General features: G+C 41.0%; 1 protein-coding gene and 1 pseudogene across 2 annotated transcripts in view; one reads left to right on the top strand and one right to left on the bottom strand.

Moving 5' to 3' along the window:
* TBC1D8 (TBC1 domain family member 8) overlaps positions 1–19,145 on the top strand; it is a 139,228-nt gene that overhangs the window by 36,343 nt on the left and 83,740 nt on the right. The window lies entirely within an intron of this gene.
* LOC120361808 (small ribosomal subunit protein eS10-like) lies at positions 17,356–17,853 on the bottom strand (annotated as a pseudogene).

Below are 19,145 nucleotides of genomic sequence, written 5' to 3'. Positions count from 1 at the left end.
TTGGACATTATTGGGATCCACACATGACTGAGCCCTGATCCAAAGTTTTCTTGGTAGCTGGAGAAAGCAACAGGTTCTGTGAAACACACCAGTTGGCAGTGTTTTTTACAGACTAGCTCTATGTGTTGTCACTTTACGGGGAAGTCAGACCAGGGACCATGGGGCCAACTATGCTTCCTTATTTCCATGAGGTGGAACTCCTGTGTGTTTACCTTCCTTACCTCTAGCTTGCCCTACTCTCCGACTTTCTCTGCTTTTCAGAATTAATGGTTGAATTCCCATACGTATGAATCCTATAGAAGAGAAGACAGTGTCTGAGAGTATGCATTTAATACCTGCTGAAATGTCTGCACTGTGTGCTTCTTTCTGAAACCAGAACAAAATAAAAACAAAAAAAACCCTCTGTGTAGTCCCTGATACAAATTTAGCTACTGACACAGTCTCTTCTGCCCAGTCCAGGATGAGATTAGTAGGGTACTGTAACAGAACCGTTTAACTGTTGTGTTGCAAATTACTGAGAGTGACAGATGGCAGGCTTTGAGTAATCGGATTTCATGATCAGAAACCACAGTGAACAAAACTCCAGGTACTTAGAGCATATGGAAAAAGTTTCCTGTAACTGAGTTTAAACAACTGGGTTCTTTGAATTTATTTTACTGAAAGAGCTGATTAAACAAATATTTATTGAGGGCACAGCAGGAACCAGGTATGCCAGGTGTTGGGAATCGATAAAGGAGCCCAGCCCTTACTCTTGTACCCCCTTATATGTGCACTTAAGAAAGAGTCTATAGTTTGTAAACATCTGATATTTAATTGTAGCGAATTAGATGTAATTTGATGCTTCTGGTATGAGCTTACAGCAAAGGTTGTAAAGGGTGTTGGAAACAGTTGTGCCAAACACTTTTGTGTTAAGGTTGACTGCTGTTAGTATACCTGCACACTTCAAGATAAGTGGAACCCATGTGGCCTCACTGGCTGCAGTTTCCAAATGATTCATCCTTCCCCCAGGGGAGGATTAATCAACTAGAGGGTCCTGAGCATGAAGTGGGTGTTCAATAGATAGTTGTTTGTTTTAGGAATTGCACATAAGTTGCCGTCTTGAAATGGATGTAGCTTGGTGAGCCTGATGAAGCAGGCAGACTTATTTCTTTTCAAGATTTGTTTGTAGTTTTACAGGCTCCCTGGGGAGTTCTTTCCACGTGAGGAGCTGGAATCCATTGCCGGAGCACTGTCTTTTATTTTGAACTTGAGCCTATGGAGTTGTCTTCCTTCACTGACCCCTTTGCCTCTCATATCGATTTCCATTTTGCAAAGGAGGCACTCTTGCCTTGTCTTATTTATATGTTTTTCTTGGATCCATGAGTGCCTCCAAGCTCCATTTCCTGCCTTTTATTATATACAGAGCCATTAAACAAGATTGTGGTTTGCCAGGTGGAGGTAAAATTGTGTCTGTAACAGCATACAGGGCTGTCAGGCAGCAGGCAGCATTTGTGATTTAATCTGGCTGGGAAGCTGATTTGTGCATCATGAGCTGTGAGTCTCGCTGAACAAGTTTAACAGCCTTTCTGCAACTGTCTCTGAGCATGAAACAAGAAATTGTAGTATTTCATGTTCAGTCTTGTTTTCATTTTGTTTTGTTTTTTGTTTTTACTTCCAATTCTTAGTATCCTGTGTGGGAACTGAATTGTCTAAATCTATGGCTAATGAGGAAAGAGGCTAGAGGGACATATACCAACTGGTTATTATTGAGTGGCAAGATGAGCGATAAAGTTTAGTTTTCTTTTTTGTGCTTTTATATGTTTTCCAAAATTCTATAATAAAAATGGGTTAATTTTGAAATCAAGGAGAAAAATTGCTTTTAGGAGGACAAACTGAGATTGGACCTTACTTTCTTAAAGTTTTTGGAAAAGATATTCTTTATAACTGGTTCTCTAGATGTGATTTTGGGAGTACAGGTAATATCTGTTGGGCTTGTTAAAATGCGATATCAGAATGAGACTCAAATGACAAGTCTTGTGTTACAGTCTGCACCTGTATTAGAGTGCACTGGGCTGTTAAAGTACTTGACCCAAGGTAGATACTGTCTCAATCAAATGGAGAAGTAGTCAAAAATGTTTCAGCAAGGGTTCTCTTGACATAGCAGAAACTGGCAAGACAGTGCTGCTTGTACCGTTATATTTGATTACAACATAGTGTCATATTGTTCTAGTCTTCATGAGTTAGGGGCTCCTGGTCTCTAAGGGAGGAAAGTTTAGAATTAAAATGGGCATGTCTGTAAAGAGCCCAGCAGAAAGGTAAGGGTGTGTTACAGAGGGTTGGAATCGTCAGGACCCGTGAGTGGCCAATACTTGGAGCAGTCAGGCCCCCATTTATGGCCTCTGGGAGACCAAGAATGGCACCTTGACATCCAGGGAAGAGCTATGGGTAATCCTGTATTGCTCTGCCTTTGGCAGCAGAGGTGGCACAGGTAACTGTTAAAATCTAACCCTGATGTCTCTGGCACCTGGCGTTTCATTTGAAGACTGTATCAGATCTTAAAGCCAAGCTTTTTGTGACATCTTGGTTTTCCCTCTCCCGTTATGGCCCTGGCCTTTATTTTATAAACTTGAATCATCTGTTCACTAAGAGAAATGAAATCTACTCTTCATAACCATCATGGCAGGAGACCACCTTAGATCAATGAATGGCTGAGTGAATAGATGCGCTGGGGAGTTTTCATTGAACTGTATTCCTTGTAGCCACAACTACAAGTGTGAGAAAGACAAAGCAGTGACCGGGTTTGGAACTGGCTGCTATTATGCTAAGGATTCTTGCTGGCGTGCGTTTGAACATGATATCACCCTGTATAGAGGCTCAATACAACAGGACCCCTACATTCCATCTGAGGCGAAGCAGATGACTTGGTCCCCATCCAGGGGTTATTTATGGAGCAGCTAGAGGACTGTGTCATGGGTGAGCAATGTGGACCTAGAGCACATTTATGTTCAGATGGTTTTATAATTCATTGCTTGGGGAATAAGGTTAGGAAAGTTGTTTTTCTGTTTACATTAGGAGCCCAACTGCAGAAATCTCTGACCACTAGAATTTCACATGTTGTTTAAATAAAACCGTGGTCAAGTACACAACATTTGAACATTGTAACCATTGTTAAATGTACAATTTGGTGGCACTAAGTACATTTGCATTGTTTTGCCACCGTCACCACCAGACACCTTCGGGATTCTTTTCATCCTGCAAAACTGAAACTCTGTACTCAGTAAAGAATTTTCAGGTTTAGAGTGAAGACTCAAACCAGTTTCTCCCTCCTTTAATTTGGTGTGACTCAAGTTCGGGTGGTGTAACCTGCCCTGGTCACCTGAGGCTAGCAGCCACCCACATCCATTGTCCTATCTTGGTTTCCTGAGAAAGCAAAGGACCATTGTGTAGATATCATCATTCCCACATGTCTGGGGCCCCATGTGCAGGTGACTGCCCGTTCTGTTCTTGAGAACGAGGGCCAGCATCCCTCCCTTGCAGTGCCCTTGAAATGTTCCTCCAGACCTGCACTCATGCACACATCAGGCATTCGTGTTGTGGATTCGGCAGGCTCATTCCACCAGCTGTGGTGGACACAGGACTGCCCATGTGGTTGGCTTAGTTATAAACGATCAGCTTGTCAGGTGGCCGCTGCTGGAGCATCCTACATGATATGGTCGCCCTGTGGCTTTGCCCACTTCTCTGCTGCACTTCCTGAAAATAGCAGTCATCTCTTGGTTTAGTGGGAATTCATGGGGATCATAAGGGTTCTCATTAAGAGTGATACTGAATTATAAAATGCTTGGTAAAAACAAAATTTAAAAGTTGGGTAATTTTGAATTATGAATTTTGCTTTGAATAGGTAGATTTCTCATGTTAACAATGCAAATTTCTCCAACACTTTTGTTTTTAATAGTCATTAGAAAGGACTTCATGTGGTCTTTTTTGGTTGTGACTTTTCGTGAATAACAGCTTTTTCCTTTGTTCTGTTTTTTTTTTTTTTTTCCTTTTTGAGATGGAGTTTTGCCCTTGTTGCCCAGGCTGGAGTATAATAGTACAGTCTTGGCTCACTGTAACCTCTGCCTCCTGGGTTCAAATGATTCTACCGCCTCAGCCTCCCAAGTAGCTGGGATTACAGGTGCCCACCACCATGCCTGGCTAATTTTTCTTGTATTTTTAGTAGAGATGGGGTTTCACCATGTTGGCCAGGCTGGTCTTGAACTCCTGACCTCAGGTGATCCACCTGCTTCAGCCTCCTAAAGTGCTGGAATTGCAGACGTGAGCCACCATGCCTGGCTGTTCTGGCTCTTTATTTGCTTTTCTCCTTAACCCTCAAAAACAGTGACAGTAGCCAAAGCAAACAGTCCTAGCATGAGGACAGAGATCTAGTGCAACTGTTTTCCCCACCGTGGCTTGTGGTGTACTGTGAAGGTGCTGTCACGGTTTAATAGCTTGTGTATAGTGAGAAGTCTTTCTGTTTACCCCAGTAATAATGTTTTCCATCATCGAGCTGCTCAGATGTGCTTTTTCTGGGCCCAAAGCCGTTAGGGAAGGCATACTTCCTTTAATGTGGGTGGGAATGGGGGCGGGGAGGAGGGATGGGTGTTACTGTTTTTTAAAAATGGATTTTATTATGCTATGTGCTATTATTGGTGAGAGCAGAGTACTCTACCACTACTGCCTGTGGTTAGCACAAGGCCCAACACAGTGGTTATAAAAACCATTAAGCCATGGGAAGGCTTCTCTGAGTACCCCTGTTTGCCCTGAATCAGTAGCTGTCATTTTGTCTTATACTTAGGACCATCACTGTGCATCAGATACAGCCAGAATGAAAGAATTGCCGTACTATTGCTTAGAAGCAAATTATTAGTAGGTCTCTATTTGGGCCCTAATTATAAAACTTGTCACTCGACATCTATCTCAGCCAGAGTTGTTATTCTAAGAGCCTAAAAATAGGAGTGTTGTGCTCGTTTAGACGCCAGGAGGATTTTCCTGTAGCGCCAGACAAGCCATATGGAACTGCTGCGGAAGGGAAAGCAGGATGCACGAGGCGGCAGCCCTGCAGCCCTTGAGAGGGGTCTCGTTTCTGGAGATGCAGCAAACGTCTGCATGTAGATGGAAGTGTAGGTCTATAGATGATGGAGTATTTCTAAAAATAAGTATTTTCCTGTCTCTAACCAGTCCTCACCCAGTGGAAGAGAACATGGGCTCTGGAGCCAGGGCTGGGGAGGTGTGGCATCATCTCTCCATGCTCAGGGCCTCAGCTGCTTCATCCCATCCGCTGAAAGGTGGTGGGAGGATCAGATGAGAAAACATGCATGCGGGGTAGGAAGACCAGCAGTATATATATATATTTTATGACCTTGCTCATCAGTATTGCCCCAAAGGCCTCCTTGTGAGTTACTTTCAGCTCAGCTTCTTTATAAAAGGACAGACTAAGTAGGGGGCACCCTGTTGTGGGAGCATGCATTAACATTTTGCCATATAGTTGCTTTCTTTATGTGTATATATGTATATGTTTTTGTCTTTGACCCGTTTGAAATTTACAGACATATTATCCAGTTTTCTGATAATATTGAAGGCATTCTTTGCCATGTTAACCTTTTTTTGTTTGCCCATTTAACAAAATATGGGTAATTTTTTCTTCCTGAGTTTTCTTTTCTCATTGCTGTCTTCCCCTTGTCTACAGAGTTGTGTCAGGGACTCTCACTGCCCTGCCTGCCAGCTTTGCATCTTCCCTTTGGTACTGTCCTTTGTAGGGTGGGTGGTTCCACCCTGAGTGCTCTAGATTGTCATCTGGTTTTGTGCCTCTCCCCCACCCCACCTTTGGTTCCTATGGGGGCATTTGCACAGATGTGGGGGTGACTCTCCCCTACTTCTCTACAGGTCGGCACTGATTGGCGTGACTTTCCTTGACACTTTTTTAAAAAATAAATTTTTTTAGAACTGTTTTTGATTTACAGAAAAATACGAGTATAGTACAGAGGATTCTGGTATACCCCTTGTCCGGTTTTGGTTTCTTGTGCTAATGACAGCTTGTATTGGTGTGGTATATTTGTTACAATTAATGAACTGATATTGTTACATTATTGTGGTAGGCTGAATAAAGGCTCCGCCATCTGTGAATGTTAGGTCCCCTGTGACAAAGGAACATTAAGGTAGTAGATGGAATTAAGGTTGCTAATCAGCTGACCTTAAAATAGATTATCCTTGCCTATGGTGGGGGGTCGGCACCAATGTGATCACAAAGTTTCTTATAACTGGAAGAGGGGATCCAAATAGAGGACCAGAGAGTTGGTAGCATGGGAAGAACTTGGTTTGATGTTGCTGGTCTTGGAGATGGAGCAAGGGGCCCTGAGCCAAGTAAAGTTGTCGGTCTCAGAAGCTGGAAAGAGCAAGCAGACAGAGACTCACACCGGTCACCACCTGGATCCTAGCTCAGTGCGTTCTATATCAGACTCATGCATTTGTTTTGTTTTAAGCTGTTGTGTTTGTGGTAGCTTGTTATGGCAGCAGTAAAAAATGAATACAATTATTATTAACCAAAGTCCATGTCTTGTTCAGATTTCCCTAGTCTTGTGTTCCAGGATTCCATTCAGGGTACCATATTACATTTAGTTGTCAACATGGCTGGGGCAGTTTCTCAGATTTTCCCTGTTTTGGATGACCTTCAAAGTTTTGAGAAGTGTGCTCCTGTATTTTATAGAATGTCCCTCAGTTGGCATTTGTCTGATGTTTTTCTCATGATAGATGAGGGTGTTTGGCTTTGGGAGAGGAAGACCACAGAGATAAAGTGCCATTCTCATCACATATCAAGGGCACATTTTCCCCTCCCCTCCCCTCCTCTCCCCTCCCCTTCCCTTTTTCTTTCTCCCTCTTTTTCTTTGTCTTGTTTTCATTTATTTTTTGAGACAGGGTCTTACTTTCTCACCCAGGCTGGAATGCAAAGGTGATCATAGCTCACTGCAACCTCAGACTCTTGGCTCAAGTCATCCTTCCACCTCAGACTCCTAAGTAGCTGGGACTACAGGCACCTGCTACCATGCCTGGCTCAAGGGTACATTCTGTCAACATGACTTTTCTTCGTTGATGCAGTCCTCAATCACCTGGCTGAGGTAGTATTTTTCAGGTTTCTTCAATGTAAATTTACTTCCCTCATTTTCCATACTGTGGGTTGTGTGTGGTTAGTATTCCTTACTTTTTTGGCACTGTAAATGGTTTCAGGCTCATCTTGTATGTTTCCTGCTCCAGTTCTAGCAGCAGCCATTTTTCCAAGGAGCCCTGGTTCCTTTTATTGGAGCATAGTAGTAGAAACCAAATCTGTGCTCTACGTGTGCTCATTGCTTCTAGGCCTTCTCAGAGGGCAAGGAACTTTTTTCCTGACAGAGCAAGGAAGTAAATCTGTATATTAACCCTTGTATATATGCATATCTATAAATATTTCTTCATGCAACTATATTATGATTCTCCAGAGAGACAGAACCTCTAGGATATGTGTCTTCCTCTGCCTTTTTTTTTCCCTCTCCTGTCTGGGCCCTCAGCCAATTGGATAGTGCCTGCCCACAGGGAGGTTGGATCTTCCATGCATAGTCCACTGATTCAAATGCTTATCCCTTTTGGAAACACCCTCAAAGATATCCCCAGAAATAATGCTTTACCAGCTGTTGGGGTATCTCTTAGCCCAGTCAAGTTGGCACCTACAATTTTTTTTTTTTTTTTTTTTTTGAGATGGAGTTTCGCTCTTGTTACCCAGGCTGGAGTGCAATGGCGCGATCTCGGCTCACCGCAACCTCCGCCTCCTGGGTTCAGGCAATTCTCCTGCCTCAGCCTCCTGAGTAGCTGGGATTACAGGCACAAGCCACCATGCCCAGCTGATTTTTTGTATTTTTAGTAGAGACGGGGTTTCACCATGTTGACCAGGATGGTCTCGATCTCTCGACCTCGTGATCCACCCGCCTCGGCCTCCCAAAGTGCTGGGATTACCGGCTTGAGCCACCGCGCCCGGCGGCACCTACAATTAACCATCACAGTAACTAACACTTTGTACCTATGGTAAGCTGAACTTGAGTTCACATCTGTCTCTGACTCTAGTTCATTATCATCTGGATCATTCTTGCCTCTTTCCCTTGTCTTGTCTGTAAACTCCTACTGTAGAAATGAGAAACCTGGCTCTCATATTCTTCCATCCTTTTTCTTGATTGTTTATTTACAGTATACTGATGCTCCTTAGCTTACGATGGAGTCATATCCCAATAAAGTCATCCTAGTTGAAAATATCATAGTCAAAAATACATTTAACACAGCTGACCCTCTCAATATTATATAGCTTAGCCTCACTTACCATAAACATGCTCACAACACTTACATTAGCCTACAGTTAGGCAAAGTCTTCTAACACAAAGCATATTATATAACAAGTGTGAGTGTCTCATGTAATGTATTGAATACAGTGTACTGTAGAGCATAGTACCAGTTGTTTACCTTTGTTATCACGTGGGTGACTGGGACCTGCAGCTCACGGCTGCTGCCCAGCATCAAGAGAGAATGCCGTGCCTTGCACCACTAACTTGGGAAAAGGTTGAAAGTTCAAAATTCGAAGGGTGGTTTCCATCGAATGTGTATTTCACACCATGGTAAAGTCATAAAACCGTAAGTGGAACCATTGTTAGTCTGGGACCGTCTGTGCATGTGTAGTAGTAGTATCAGAGTTGTTGACCCGTGTTCCGTGGAGTCCTGTACTTGTGTATGGTTCTTTGCCTTCCTTTCCACAGACTCCACTTACTTACAAAATTATTTAAGACTGTCCCCTGTTTCCCTCCCCTCTCCCGGTGAGGCTCTTTCATACATGTGTAGTACAGTGAGGTTGCTGGGTCACATGCTGCATTAAGTCCAGAAGTCCCCTGACCTCCTAAATGATTTATTTTTAAAACTTGGAAACATTAAGGTTTATTCTTTGTCCTATAAAGTTCTGTGGGTTTTGACAATTGCACAGTGTCATGCATCCACAATCACAATATTATACAGAATGGTTTTCACTGTCCTAAAATCCTCCTATGTTGGACTAATTTAACCTTTTCCCTCTAGCAACCTCCTATCTTTCTACCCTTGCTATAGTTTTCCCTTTTCCTTTTTCTGGAATAATTGGAATCATACAGTATGTAGCTTTCTTAGGAGGGCTTATTTCTTAATTTTTTTGGTTTTAATTAATTAATTAATTATTTATTTATTTTTATAGAGACGGGGTTTCACCATGTTGGCCAGGCTGGTCTTGAACTCCTGACCTCGTGATCCACCTGCCTCAGCCTCCCAAAGTGCTGGGATTACAGGAGTGAGCCACCACGCCCAGCCTGGAGGACTTATTTCACTTAGCAATATGCTTTTAAGTTTCTTGTGTGTGAAAAGTCAAGGCTTGATAGATTTTTTTTTTTTTAATCACAGAATAATACTCTATTGAATGGATCTAACTGCAGTTTGCTTATCCATTCGCCTGTTGAAGGACATCATGGTTGCATCCAGTTTTAGATAATTATGAATAAAGCTGCCATAAACATTCATACACAGGTTTTTCTGTAGACATATGTTTTTACATCAGTTGGGTAAATACCTAGGCGTGTGATTAGTTTTGTACAGAACTACCAAATTGCCTTCTAAAGTGGCTGTGCATTTTGTATTACTATCAGCAATGAATGCGTCCCTGTTGCTGCACATCTCACAATTGGTATTGTCAGGTTTTGGATTTTAGCCATTCTATTAAGTATATAATGGTATCTTGTGTTAATTTGCAATTTCCTAGTGACAAATGACATTGGACAACATTTCATACATATATATATATATATATATATATATATATATATATATATATATATTTAATTTGAGGCAGAGTCTGGTCTGTCGCCCAGGCTGGAGTGCAGTGGCACGATCTAGGCTCACTGCAACCTCTGTCTCCTGGGTTCAAGTGATTTTGCTGCCTCGGCCTCCCGAGTAACTGGCATTAGAGGTGTGTGCCACTATGCCCAGCTAATTTTTGTATTTGTAGTAGAAACAGCATTTCGCCATGTTGGCCAGGCTAGTTGCAAAACATTTCATATGTTATTTGTCATCTGTGTGTCTTCTGTGGTGAAATACCTATTCAAATTTTTGGCCTATTTTTAATTGGGTCATTTGTTTTCTTATTGTTGAGTTTTAAGAATTCTTTGTATGTTTTGGATATAAGTCCTTTATCAGATGTGTTTTGCAAGTAGTTTCTCTCAGTCAGTGGCTTGTCTTTTGGTACTCAAGTGTCCTTTGCAAAACAAAAGTTTTAAAATAAAGTTTAACATCATTTTTTTTTCCCCCTGGATCATGCTTTTGGTGTTATCTCTACAGAGTCATCACCATACTCAAGGTCATGCAGGCCTTCTCCTATCTTATGTTGTAGAAGTTTTATAGTTTTGTGTTTTACACATAGGTTTATGAGCCATTTTGAATTAATTTTTGTGAAAGATGTAAGGTCTGTGTCTGGGTTCATTTCTTTGCATATGGATGTCCAGTGGTATAGCACCGTTGGTTGAAAAGACTATCCTTCTCCACCAAACTACTTTTGCTTTTTTGTCAACGATACTTTTTAGATGGGTCTGGTTCTGGGCTCTTTATTCTATTCCATTGACTTACATATCTAATTTATTGCAAGTACCACCACACTATCTTGATTACTGTAGCTTTGTAGCAAGTCTTGAAATTGCGTATTATGAGTCCTCCAACTTTGTTCTTCTCCAGTATTGTGTTGGCTTCCCTGCATCTTGACATTTTTTGTATCAACTTTAGATTCAGTTGTCAATATTTACAAAAAAGCGTGTGGGATTTTTATTGGGATTGCATTGAATCAATCTGTAGATCAAATTGGAAGGACTTACATGTTAACAGTATTAAATCTTCTAACTCATGAACGTGGAATATCTGTCTATTTAGATCTTCTTTCATCAGAGTTTTATAGTTTGATACAAATAAAGCCTATGCATATTTAGTCAGGCGTATGCCTAACAAAAATACCCTTTACTATTGTCAGTGATAATTTTTTTTTCAAATTCTAGTTGTTCAAATTCCAGTTGTTCCTGTTGCTGGTATGTAGGAGAAATGTTGTCATATTAACCTTGAATCCTGCAGCCTTGTTCTAGATTTTCTTGCCGGTTCTCTGAGGTTTTTCTACAAAGATAAGCATATAATCTGTGAACAAAGTTTTGTTTTTTTCTTCTCTCTCTCTCTCTCTCTCTTTCTCTCTCTCTATATCTTTTATATTTACTTTTTATCTTATTGCATTAATTAGAACTTTTAGTATAATGTTGAATAGGAGTTATGTAAAAAGACATTCTTGTCTTGTTCCTGATTTTTTTGGGAAAGTGTCCAGTTTCTCATCATTAAGTATGATGTTAACTGTAGGGCGTTTTTCTGTAGATGTTCTTTATCAAGTTAACGAAGTTCTTGATTTTTAGTTTGCTCAGAGTGTTTTTTTCTTCTGCTTCCCTGCTCCAAGATTATTTATTTATTTTTTTTGAGACAGAGCTTTGCTCTTGTTGCCTTGGCTGGAGTGCAATGGCGCGTTCTTGGCTCACTGCAACCTCCGCCTCCCAGGTACAAGTGATTTTCCTGTCTCAGCTTCTCAAGTGGCTTGGATTACAGGCATGTGCCACCATGCATGGCTAATTTGTGTGTGTGTGTGTGTGTGTGTGTTGGGGTAGTAGAGATGGGGTTTCACCATGTTAGTTAGGCTGGTTGCAAACTCTTGACCTCAGGTGATCCACCCACCTCAGCCTCCCAAAGTGCTGGGATTACAGGTGTGCGCCACTATGCCTCACCTTTTTTTTAAACATCATGAATGAATATTGCATTTGGTCAAACATTTTTTGGTGTATCAATTGATATGATCATATGTTTTTCTTTTTTAGCCTGTGGATGTGATGTACTATATTGTTCTTTATTTTGAATGTTGAACCATCCTTGCATACCTGGAATAAGTCCCATTGGATCATGGTATCATTCATTTTATGCACTGTTGGTTTCTAGTTGCTCATATTTTCTTGAAAAGTTTTGCATGAGAACAATTCGTCTGTAGTTTCCTTTATTTTAATATCTTTATTTGATTTTACTGTATTACAGGAATGCTGGCCTCCTTACTGCAATAGAATGAATTTGAGTGTTCTCTCTGCTCTATTTTCTGGAATAGATTGTGGAAACTTGTTATCATTTCTTTCTTAGGGTTTAGTAGTATTTGCCAGTGAAACTCTTTCTGCTTGGTGTTTTTTTTTTTCTTTTTTTTTTTTTGACAGATTATTAAATATTGATTTGCTATGTTGCCCAGGCTGGTCTGAAACTCCTGGCCTCAAACAATCCTTTCACCTTGGCTTCCTAAAATTCAGAGATTACAGATGTGAGCCATTGTACCTGGCTTGTAATGCCCCTCTTTATTCCTGATAATATTTCCTGTTTTGAAGTCTATTTGTCTGCAATTAGTATAGATATTCCTGCTTCTTTTGATTAATGTTAACATAGTACATATATCTTTTTCCATAACCCTTTACTCTTTTTTATTCCTTTACTTTTAACCTGAGTCTTAAATGAGTTTCTTGTGGACAACATACAGTTGGGCTATGTTTTTTGTTTTTTGTTTAGTTTTTAATCCATTCTAAAAATCTCATTTAGTTGGTGTACTTAGGCCATTCATACTTGAAGCAATTTTTTTTTTTTTGAGATGGAATCTCGCTGTGTCACCTAAGCTGGAATGCAGTAGCACAGTCTTGGCTAACTGCAATGTCTGCCTCCTGTTCAAGTTATTCCCCTGCCTCAGCCTCCCAAGTAACTTGGATTATAGGTGCTCACCACCGCATCTGGCTAATTTTTATATTCTTAGTAGAGATGGGGTTTCACCATGTTGGCCAGGCTAGTCTTAAACTCCTGACATCAGGTGATCTGCCCGCCTTGGCCTCCCAAACTACTGAGATTATAGGTGTGAGCCACTGCACCCAGGTCTTGAAGGGATTATTGATGTAGTTGGATTAGTATCTACTATGTTTGTAACTGTTTTCTATTCATTGCTTGCCCCTTCCTTCCTTCTCTCCCCTCCCCTCCTCTCTCCTCTCTCTTCTCTTTCCTTTTCCCTTTTTCCCCTTTTCCCTTTCCTTTCCTTTCCTTTCTGTATTTCCAATAAAATTCAGCTGCGAATCCATCTGGTACTGGGCCTTTTTTGGTTGGTAGCCTGTTAATTACTGCCTCAATTTCAGAGTTTGGTATTGTTCTATTCAGGGATTTGACTTCTTCCTGGTTTTAGTCCTGGTGGGGTGTATGTGTCCAGGAATTTATCCATTTCTTCTAGATTTTCTAGTTTATTTGTGTAGAACTGTTCGTAGTATTCTCTGATGATAGTTTGTATTTCTGTAGGGTCAGTGGTGATATCCCCTTTATCATTTTTTAATTGTGTCTGTTTAATTCATCTCTTTCTTCTTTATTAGTCTAGCTAGTGGTCTATTTTGTTAATTTTTTCAAAAAACCAACCTTGGATTCGCTGATTTTGTTTTGTTTTGTTTTGTTTGGAGGGTTTTTCTTGTTTCTATCTCCTTCAGTCCTTCTCTGATCTTAGTTATTTCTTGTCTTCTGCCAGCTTTTGGATTAGTTTGCTCTTGCTTCTCTAGCTCTTTTAATTGTGATGTTAGGGTGTCGTTTGTGATCTTTCTAGCTTTCTGATGTGGGCATTTAGTGGTATAAATTTCCCTATTAACACTGCTTTAGCTGTGTTCCAGGGATTCTGGTACGTTGTCTTTTTGTTCTCATTGGTTTCAAAGAATTCCTTGATTTCTGCCTTGATTTCATGATTTACCCAGGAGTCATTCAGGAGCAGGTTGTTCAATTTCCATGAAATTGTGTGGTTTTGAGTGAGTTTGTTAATCCTGAGTTATAGTTTGATTACACTGTGGTCTGAGAGACAGTTATGTTTTCAGTTTTTTTGCATTTGCTGAGGAGTGTTTTACTTCCAATTATGTGGTCGATTTTGGAATAAGTGCCATATGGCACTGAGAAGAATGTATATTCTGTTGATTTGGGATAGACAGTTCTGTAGATGTCTACTAGGTCCACTTGATCCAGAGCTGAGTTCAAGTCCTGAATATCCTTGTTTTTTTTTTTTTTTTTGAGACAGAGTTTTGCTCTTGTTACCCAGGCTGGAGTGCAATGGCGCGATCTCAGCTCATCGCAACCTCCGCCTCCTGGGTTCAGGCAATTCTCCTGCCTCAGCTTCCTGAGTAGCTGGGATTACAGGCACGTGCCACCATGCCCAGCTAATTTTTTGTATTTTTAGTAGAGACGGGGTTTCACTATGTTGACCGGGATGGTCTCGATCTCTTGACCTCGTGATCCACCCGCCTCGGCCTCCCAAAGTGCTGGGATTACAGGCTTGAGCCACCGTGCCCGGCGTGAATATCCTTGTTAATGTTCTGTCTCATTGATCTGTCTAACAGTGGGGTATTAAAGTTTCCCAGTATTACTGTGTGGGAGTCTAAGTCTCCTATTTATTTATTGGTTTGTTCTTTATTTTTTAAAAAACCTCTCCTTTTCTCTCTTCTCTGGTTTTAACTGACTATTTTATACGATTCTATTTGCTCTCTTTAGCATGTCAACTGTACTTCCTTAAAATTTGTAGTAGTTGCCCTAAGGTTTGCAATATAAATTCTAAATTAATCTACATTCACTTTCAAATAGTACAATACCGTTTCACATTAAATGCAGCTTTCTTTATTTTATCGAGACTGGGTCTCACTGTGTCATCCAGGCTAGAGTACAGTAGTGTGATCAATCATAGCTCTTTATGGCCTCAACTCCTGGGCTAATGCAGTCCTCTCATCTCAGCCTCCTAAATACTGGGACTACAGGTGCACTCAATCATGCCTAGCTAATTTTTACATTTTTTGTAGAGATGGGGTTTCACTTTGTTGCCAAGGCTGGTCTCAAATTCTTGGCCTCAAGTGATCTTCCCTAAGTGCTGTGATTACAGGTTTGTGCCACTGGGCCCACTCTAAATACAGGTGTTTTTTTTTTTTTTTTTTTTTTTTTTGTTTTTTGTTTTTTGTTTTTTAAAACAATATTTCCAAGCCTTCTATCCCATTTTTATGACTTCACTATCATTCATGTCACTTATACATGTGCTGTGATCCCTAGTACATTCTTACTATTATTACTTTAGATGATTATCTTTTTGATCTATTTAGAATAAGAAAAAATATTTTTACCTTTATTCTCAGACACATTTCCTTCCTTTATGTAGATTTCAGTTGCTGACCTATGTCATTTTCTTTTTCTCTGCTGACCTATGTCATTTTCTTTTTCTCTGGATAATTTCATTTAACATTTTTTGCTAATTAGGTCTGCTGGAAATTATTTTCTCAGTTTTTGTTTAGGAAGCCTCTATTTCTTCAATCTGGAAAGATAATTTCACTGGATATAGAATTCTAGGGTTTCTTTCCTTTGAACATTTGAAATATTGTACTCTACTCTCTTGCTTACATGCTTTTTTAAAATAAGAAGTCTGCGGTAATTCTTATCTTTGTTCCTCAAGCTGTTTTTCCCCACATGTCTTCCTTTAGGATTTTCTCTTCATCTTTCATTTCTGCAATTTGAATATGATTTACCTAGAGGTTTTTTTTTTTTTTTTTTGACATTTATTTTGCTTGATGTTCTTTTTGGATCTGTGGTTTGGTGTGTGTCATTAATTTTGGAAAATCCCTGGCCATTATCACTTCAAATGATTACTATCTCTTTTCCTATTATTCCAATTATGTACATCTTGTACCTTTTGGAATTGTTCCACAATTGCTGCATGTTCTATCCTTTGTGCTGTCTCTCTTTCTCTGTCTTTGCTTTTCGGTTTGGGAAGTTTCTATTGACTTATCTTCCAGCTCACTGATTTTTTTTTCCTTGACTGTGTCCAGGCTACTGATGAGCCCATCAAAGGCAATCTTCATTTTTCCTTGATTTTCTTTTCACATCTAGGATTTCTTATTAATTCTTCCTCAGAGTTTTTCCACTTCTCTGTTTATGTTACCCATCTGTTCTTCCATCTTGTTTACCTTCTTCATTAGAGCCCTTAACTTATTTATTGCAGTTATTTTAAATACTGTCTGACAATTCCAAGATTGTGTCATGAGTTTCATCCTGATGCTTACTTTACCCTTTCAGACTGTTTTAGCATGCATTATGGTTTTTTTTTTGGGGGGGGGCGTCAAATGCCAGGCATAATATTTTGAGTAATAGGAACTGAGAAAATAGTCTGTAAGTATGAGCTTTGTGTTATTTTGGCTCAGACTTGGGCAGTGTTTCATCTTCTCATCTTCACTGTAGTTGTAGGTGCCAAAACGTTCAGATTCCTCAGGTGTCCTTGTTATAGTCTTTCCTTTTGTCTTTGGGCTTCTTTTATTTTTATTTTTTTTTTGAGTCAGAATCTTACTCTGTCACCAGGCTTGGAGTGTAGTGGCACCATCTCGGCTCACTGCAATCTCCGCCTCCTATGTTGAGGCGATTCTCTTGTCTCAGCTTCCTGAGTAGCTGGGATTATAGGCACGTGCCACAATGTCTCGCGAATTTTTTTATTTTTAGTAGAGAGAGGGTTTCACCATTGTGGTCAGGCTGGTCTCGAACTCCTGACCTCGTGGTCTGCCCTCCTTGGCCTCCTAAAATGCTGGGGTTACAGGCGTGAGCCACTGCACCTGGACGTCTTTGGGCTTAAGAACTCCTTGGCTGATCAGGGTGACTCATGCCTGTGATCTCAGCACTTTGAGAGGCCGTGGTGGGAGAACTTTATGAGTCTAGGAGTTTGAGACCAGCCTGGGCAACACAGAGAGACCCTATCTTTACAAAAAACTAAAAACAAAAAATTTAAAACAACAACAACAACAACAACAACAAAAAACTCCTTCTCAAATAGAGTATGAACCTTGCAGTACTTCCAGCTGTCCTTACTGTCATACTGGAGCCTGTTGCTGTGGTGGTCAGGTGTGGGGGAGGGAAAGAGTTCTATAATTATAGCATCAATCTCAGTCTTCCATGGGTCTGTGTCCTTGGGTGTGACCTTCACAAGTGATTTCTGTTCTTTCTACCCTTACACCCCCTAATAAGACTAGAAAGCTAGATGGAGTTACTTTCTTACTAGAGAAGGGTAATCCTTGTTCAGTATCCTCAGGACATTCTCCATAACAAAGGCCAACTCACCAGAAAAGAATTTTCTTTTTTTTAAAACATATATATATATATATATAGATATTTAAAAAAAATTTTTTTTTTGGCTGTAAGTTTATTCAATGTAAAATAATCCTCTCCAGTTTTACTGAGGTGGCTGACCACGTCCATGACCAAATCCACCTCTAAGCTGGAATTCGGTTGCTGACCCAGCCCCAGCCTTGGCTTTCTTGTCAGCACCAGGTGGCACAGCACTCTGTTTGTAGGTATCTCTGTTGGCTTCCCCTCTTGTGAGTCTTGCAGGTTGCTCACCCTCCAGACATTTAGGCTGAGGCCTACCTGTCTCTGATGGCTGCAGCGCAGGGTGGCAGGCACAGTCTACAGGGGCAGTTGAAGGTAATCATGGAGATACTGGATACCATCATTGGTAAGGTACCAGTGGAAATGTCTCCAGGCAAACTGTTCGTTGACATAGTCTCAGGACTTGAGAGACTGCATGGCCTTCATGACATGAAGGTTGGGCACATTCTTGTCTGCCAGCTCCAGGTGCTTAGGCATGTGGACATCCTTCTTGGCCACCATGACTCCCTCCTTAAAAAGTAGTTCATAAATGGTAATCCGGTTCTTCTTAGGCATCAACATCTCGGTGGCTGTAGGGTCCGAGGCCCAGGCTGGAAAACATATGTATTTTTTTTTATGGAGATGAGGTTTCTCCATGTTGGTCAGGCTGCTGTGGAACTCCTGACCTCAGGTGATCCACCTGCTTCAGCCTCCCAGAGTGGTGGATTGAGCCATCACAATCCCAGGTGTGAGCCATCACAGCTTTAACCCGATGTTCCTCATCACTGAGCTCCCCTGAGCGGTGGTTAAGGTTCTGTATTAAAGTGGCAGGCCCTTTATCCAAAAGACAGGTTTCCGGCCCCCTTTGTCATCTGGAACTTAGGAGCAAACCAGGAAGAAGGCAGGATTTCAGAGCAGCCTAAGGAGTATTTGCTATAAAAGCCCAGTGCTCTTCCTTCTTTTCTGAGGGTTATTGAGTGGGCAGATTAAGGAGATTGTAGGGGTGGGGTGTGTTGTACCCTGGATGGGGTGAAGAGGTCCTCTGCTGGGGAAGGGGATATTGGTAGCAACAGGAGGACTGATCAGATAAGTAAATATTTTGACAATCAGCCAGGGGTGGTGGCTCATGACTGTAATCCTAGCACTTTGGGAGGCCAAGGCAAGTGAATCACCTGATGTCAGAAGTTCAAGACCAGCCTGGCCAACATGGTGAATCCCTATCTCTACTAAAAATACAAAAATTAGCCAGGTGTGGTAGCATGCACCTGTAGTCCCAGCTACTCGGATGCTGAGGCAGGAGGATCAGTTGAACCTGGGAGGCAAAGTTTGCAGTGAGCCGAGATTGTGCCACTGCACTCCAGCCTGGGCAACAGAGTGAGCCTCTGTCCCTTTTTTTCTTGTTATCTCGCCCAGGCTGGAGTGCAGTAGTGCAGTCTCAGCTTACTGCAACCTCGCCTCCCAGGTTCAAGTGATTCTCCTGCCTCAGCCTCCTGAGTAGCTAGGACTGCAGGCATGTGCCACACGCCTGGCTAAAAAATTTTTTTTCAGAATAATGGAAGCCAGTTTACTTGGTGTTGGAGAAGGGGTTACAAATAAGGAAAGAAATGAGAACTCTGTGGTATTGGGTTGCAGTTGGAGGTATTGGTGTGAAATCGTTTTTCTCTGTGTAGATATATATGAAAATACAAATTGATGTAAATGTATAAACAAATATGTGTGTGTGTGTGTGTGTGTGTGTGTGTGTGTGTATTTAAGTATATAAATGCATTTAGAGTTGACCCTGGAGCAATGCTGGGGCTAGGGGTGCCAACCCCTATGCAGTCAAAAATCCTTACATGTAACTTTTAATCCCTAAAAATGTTACTGCTAATAAC

Source organism: Saimiri boliviensis, chromosome 1 (genome assembly GCF_048565385.1).
Source record: "Saimiri boliviensis isolate mSaiBol1 chromosome 1, mSaiBol1.pri, whole genome shotgun sequence".
Lineage (NCBI taxonomy): Eukaryota > Metazoa > Chordata > Mammalia > Primates > Cebidae > Saimiri > Saimiri boliviensis.
Note: the sequence above shows the minus strand (reverse complement) of the source record. Positions and strands in the feature narration are given on the sequence as shown.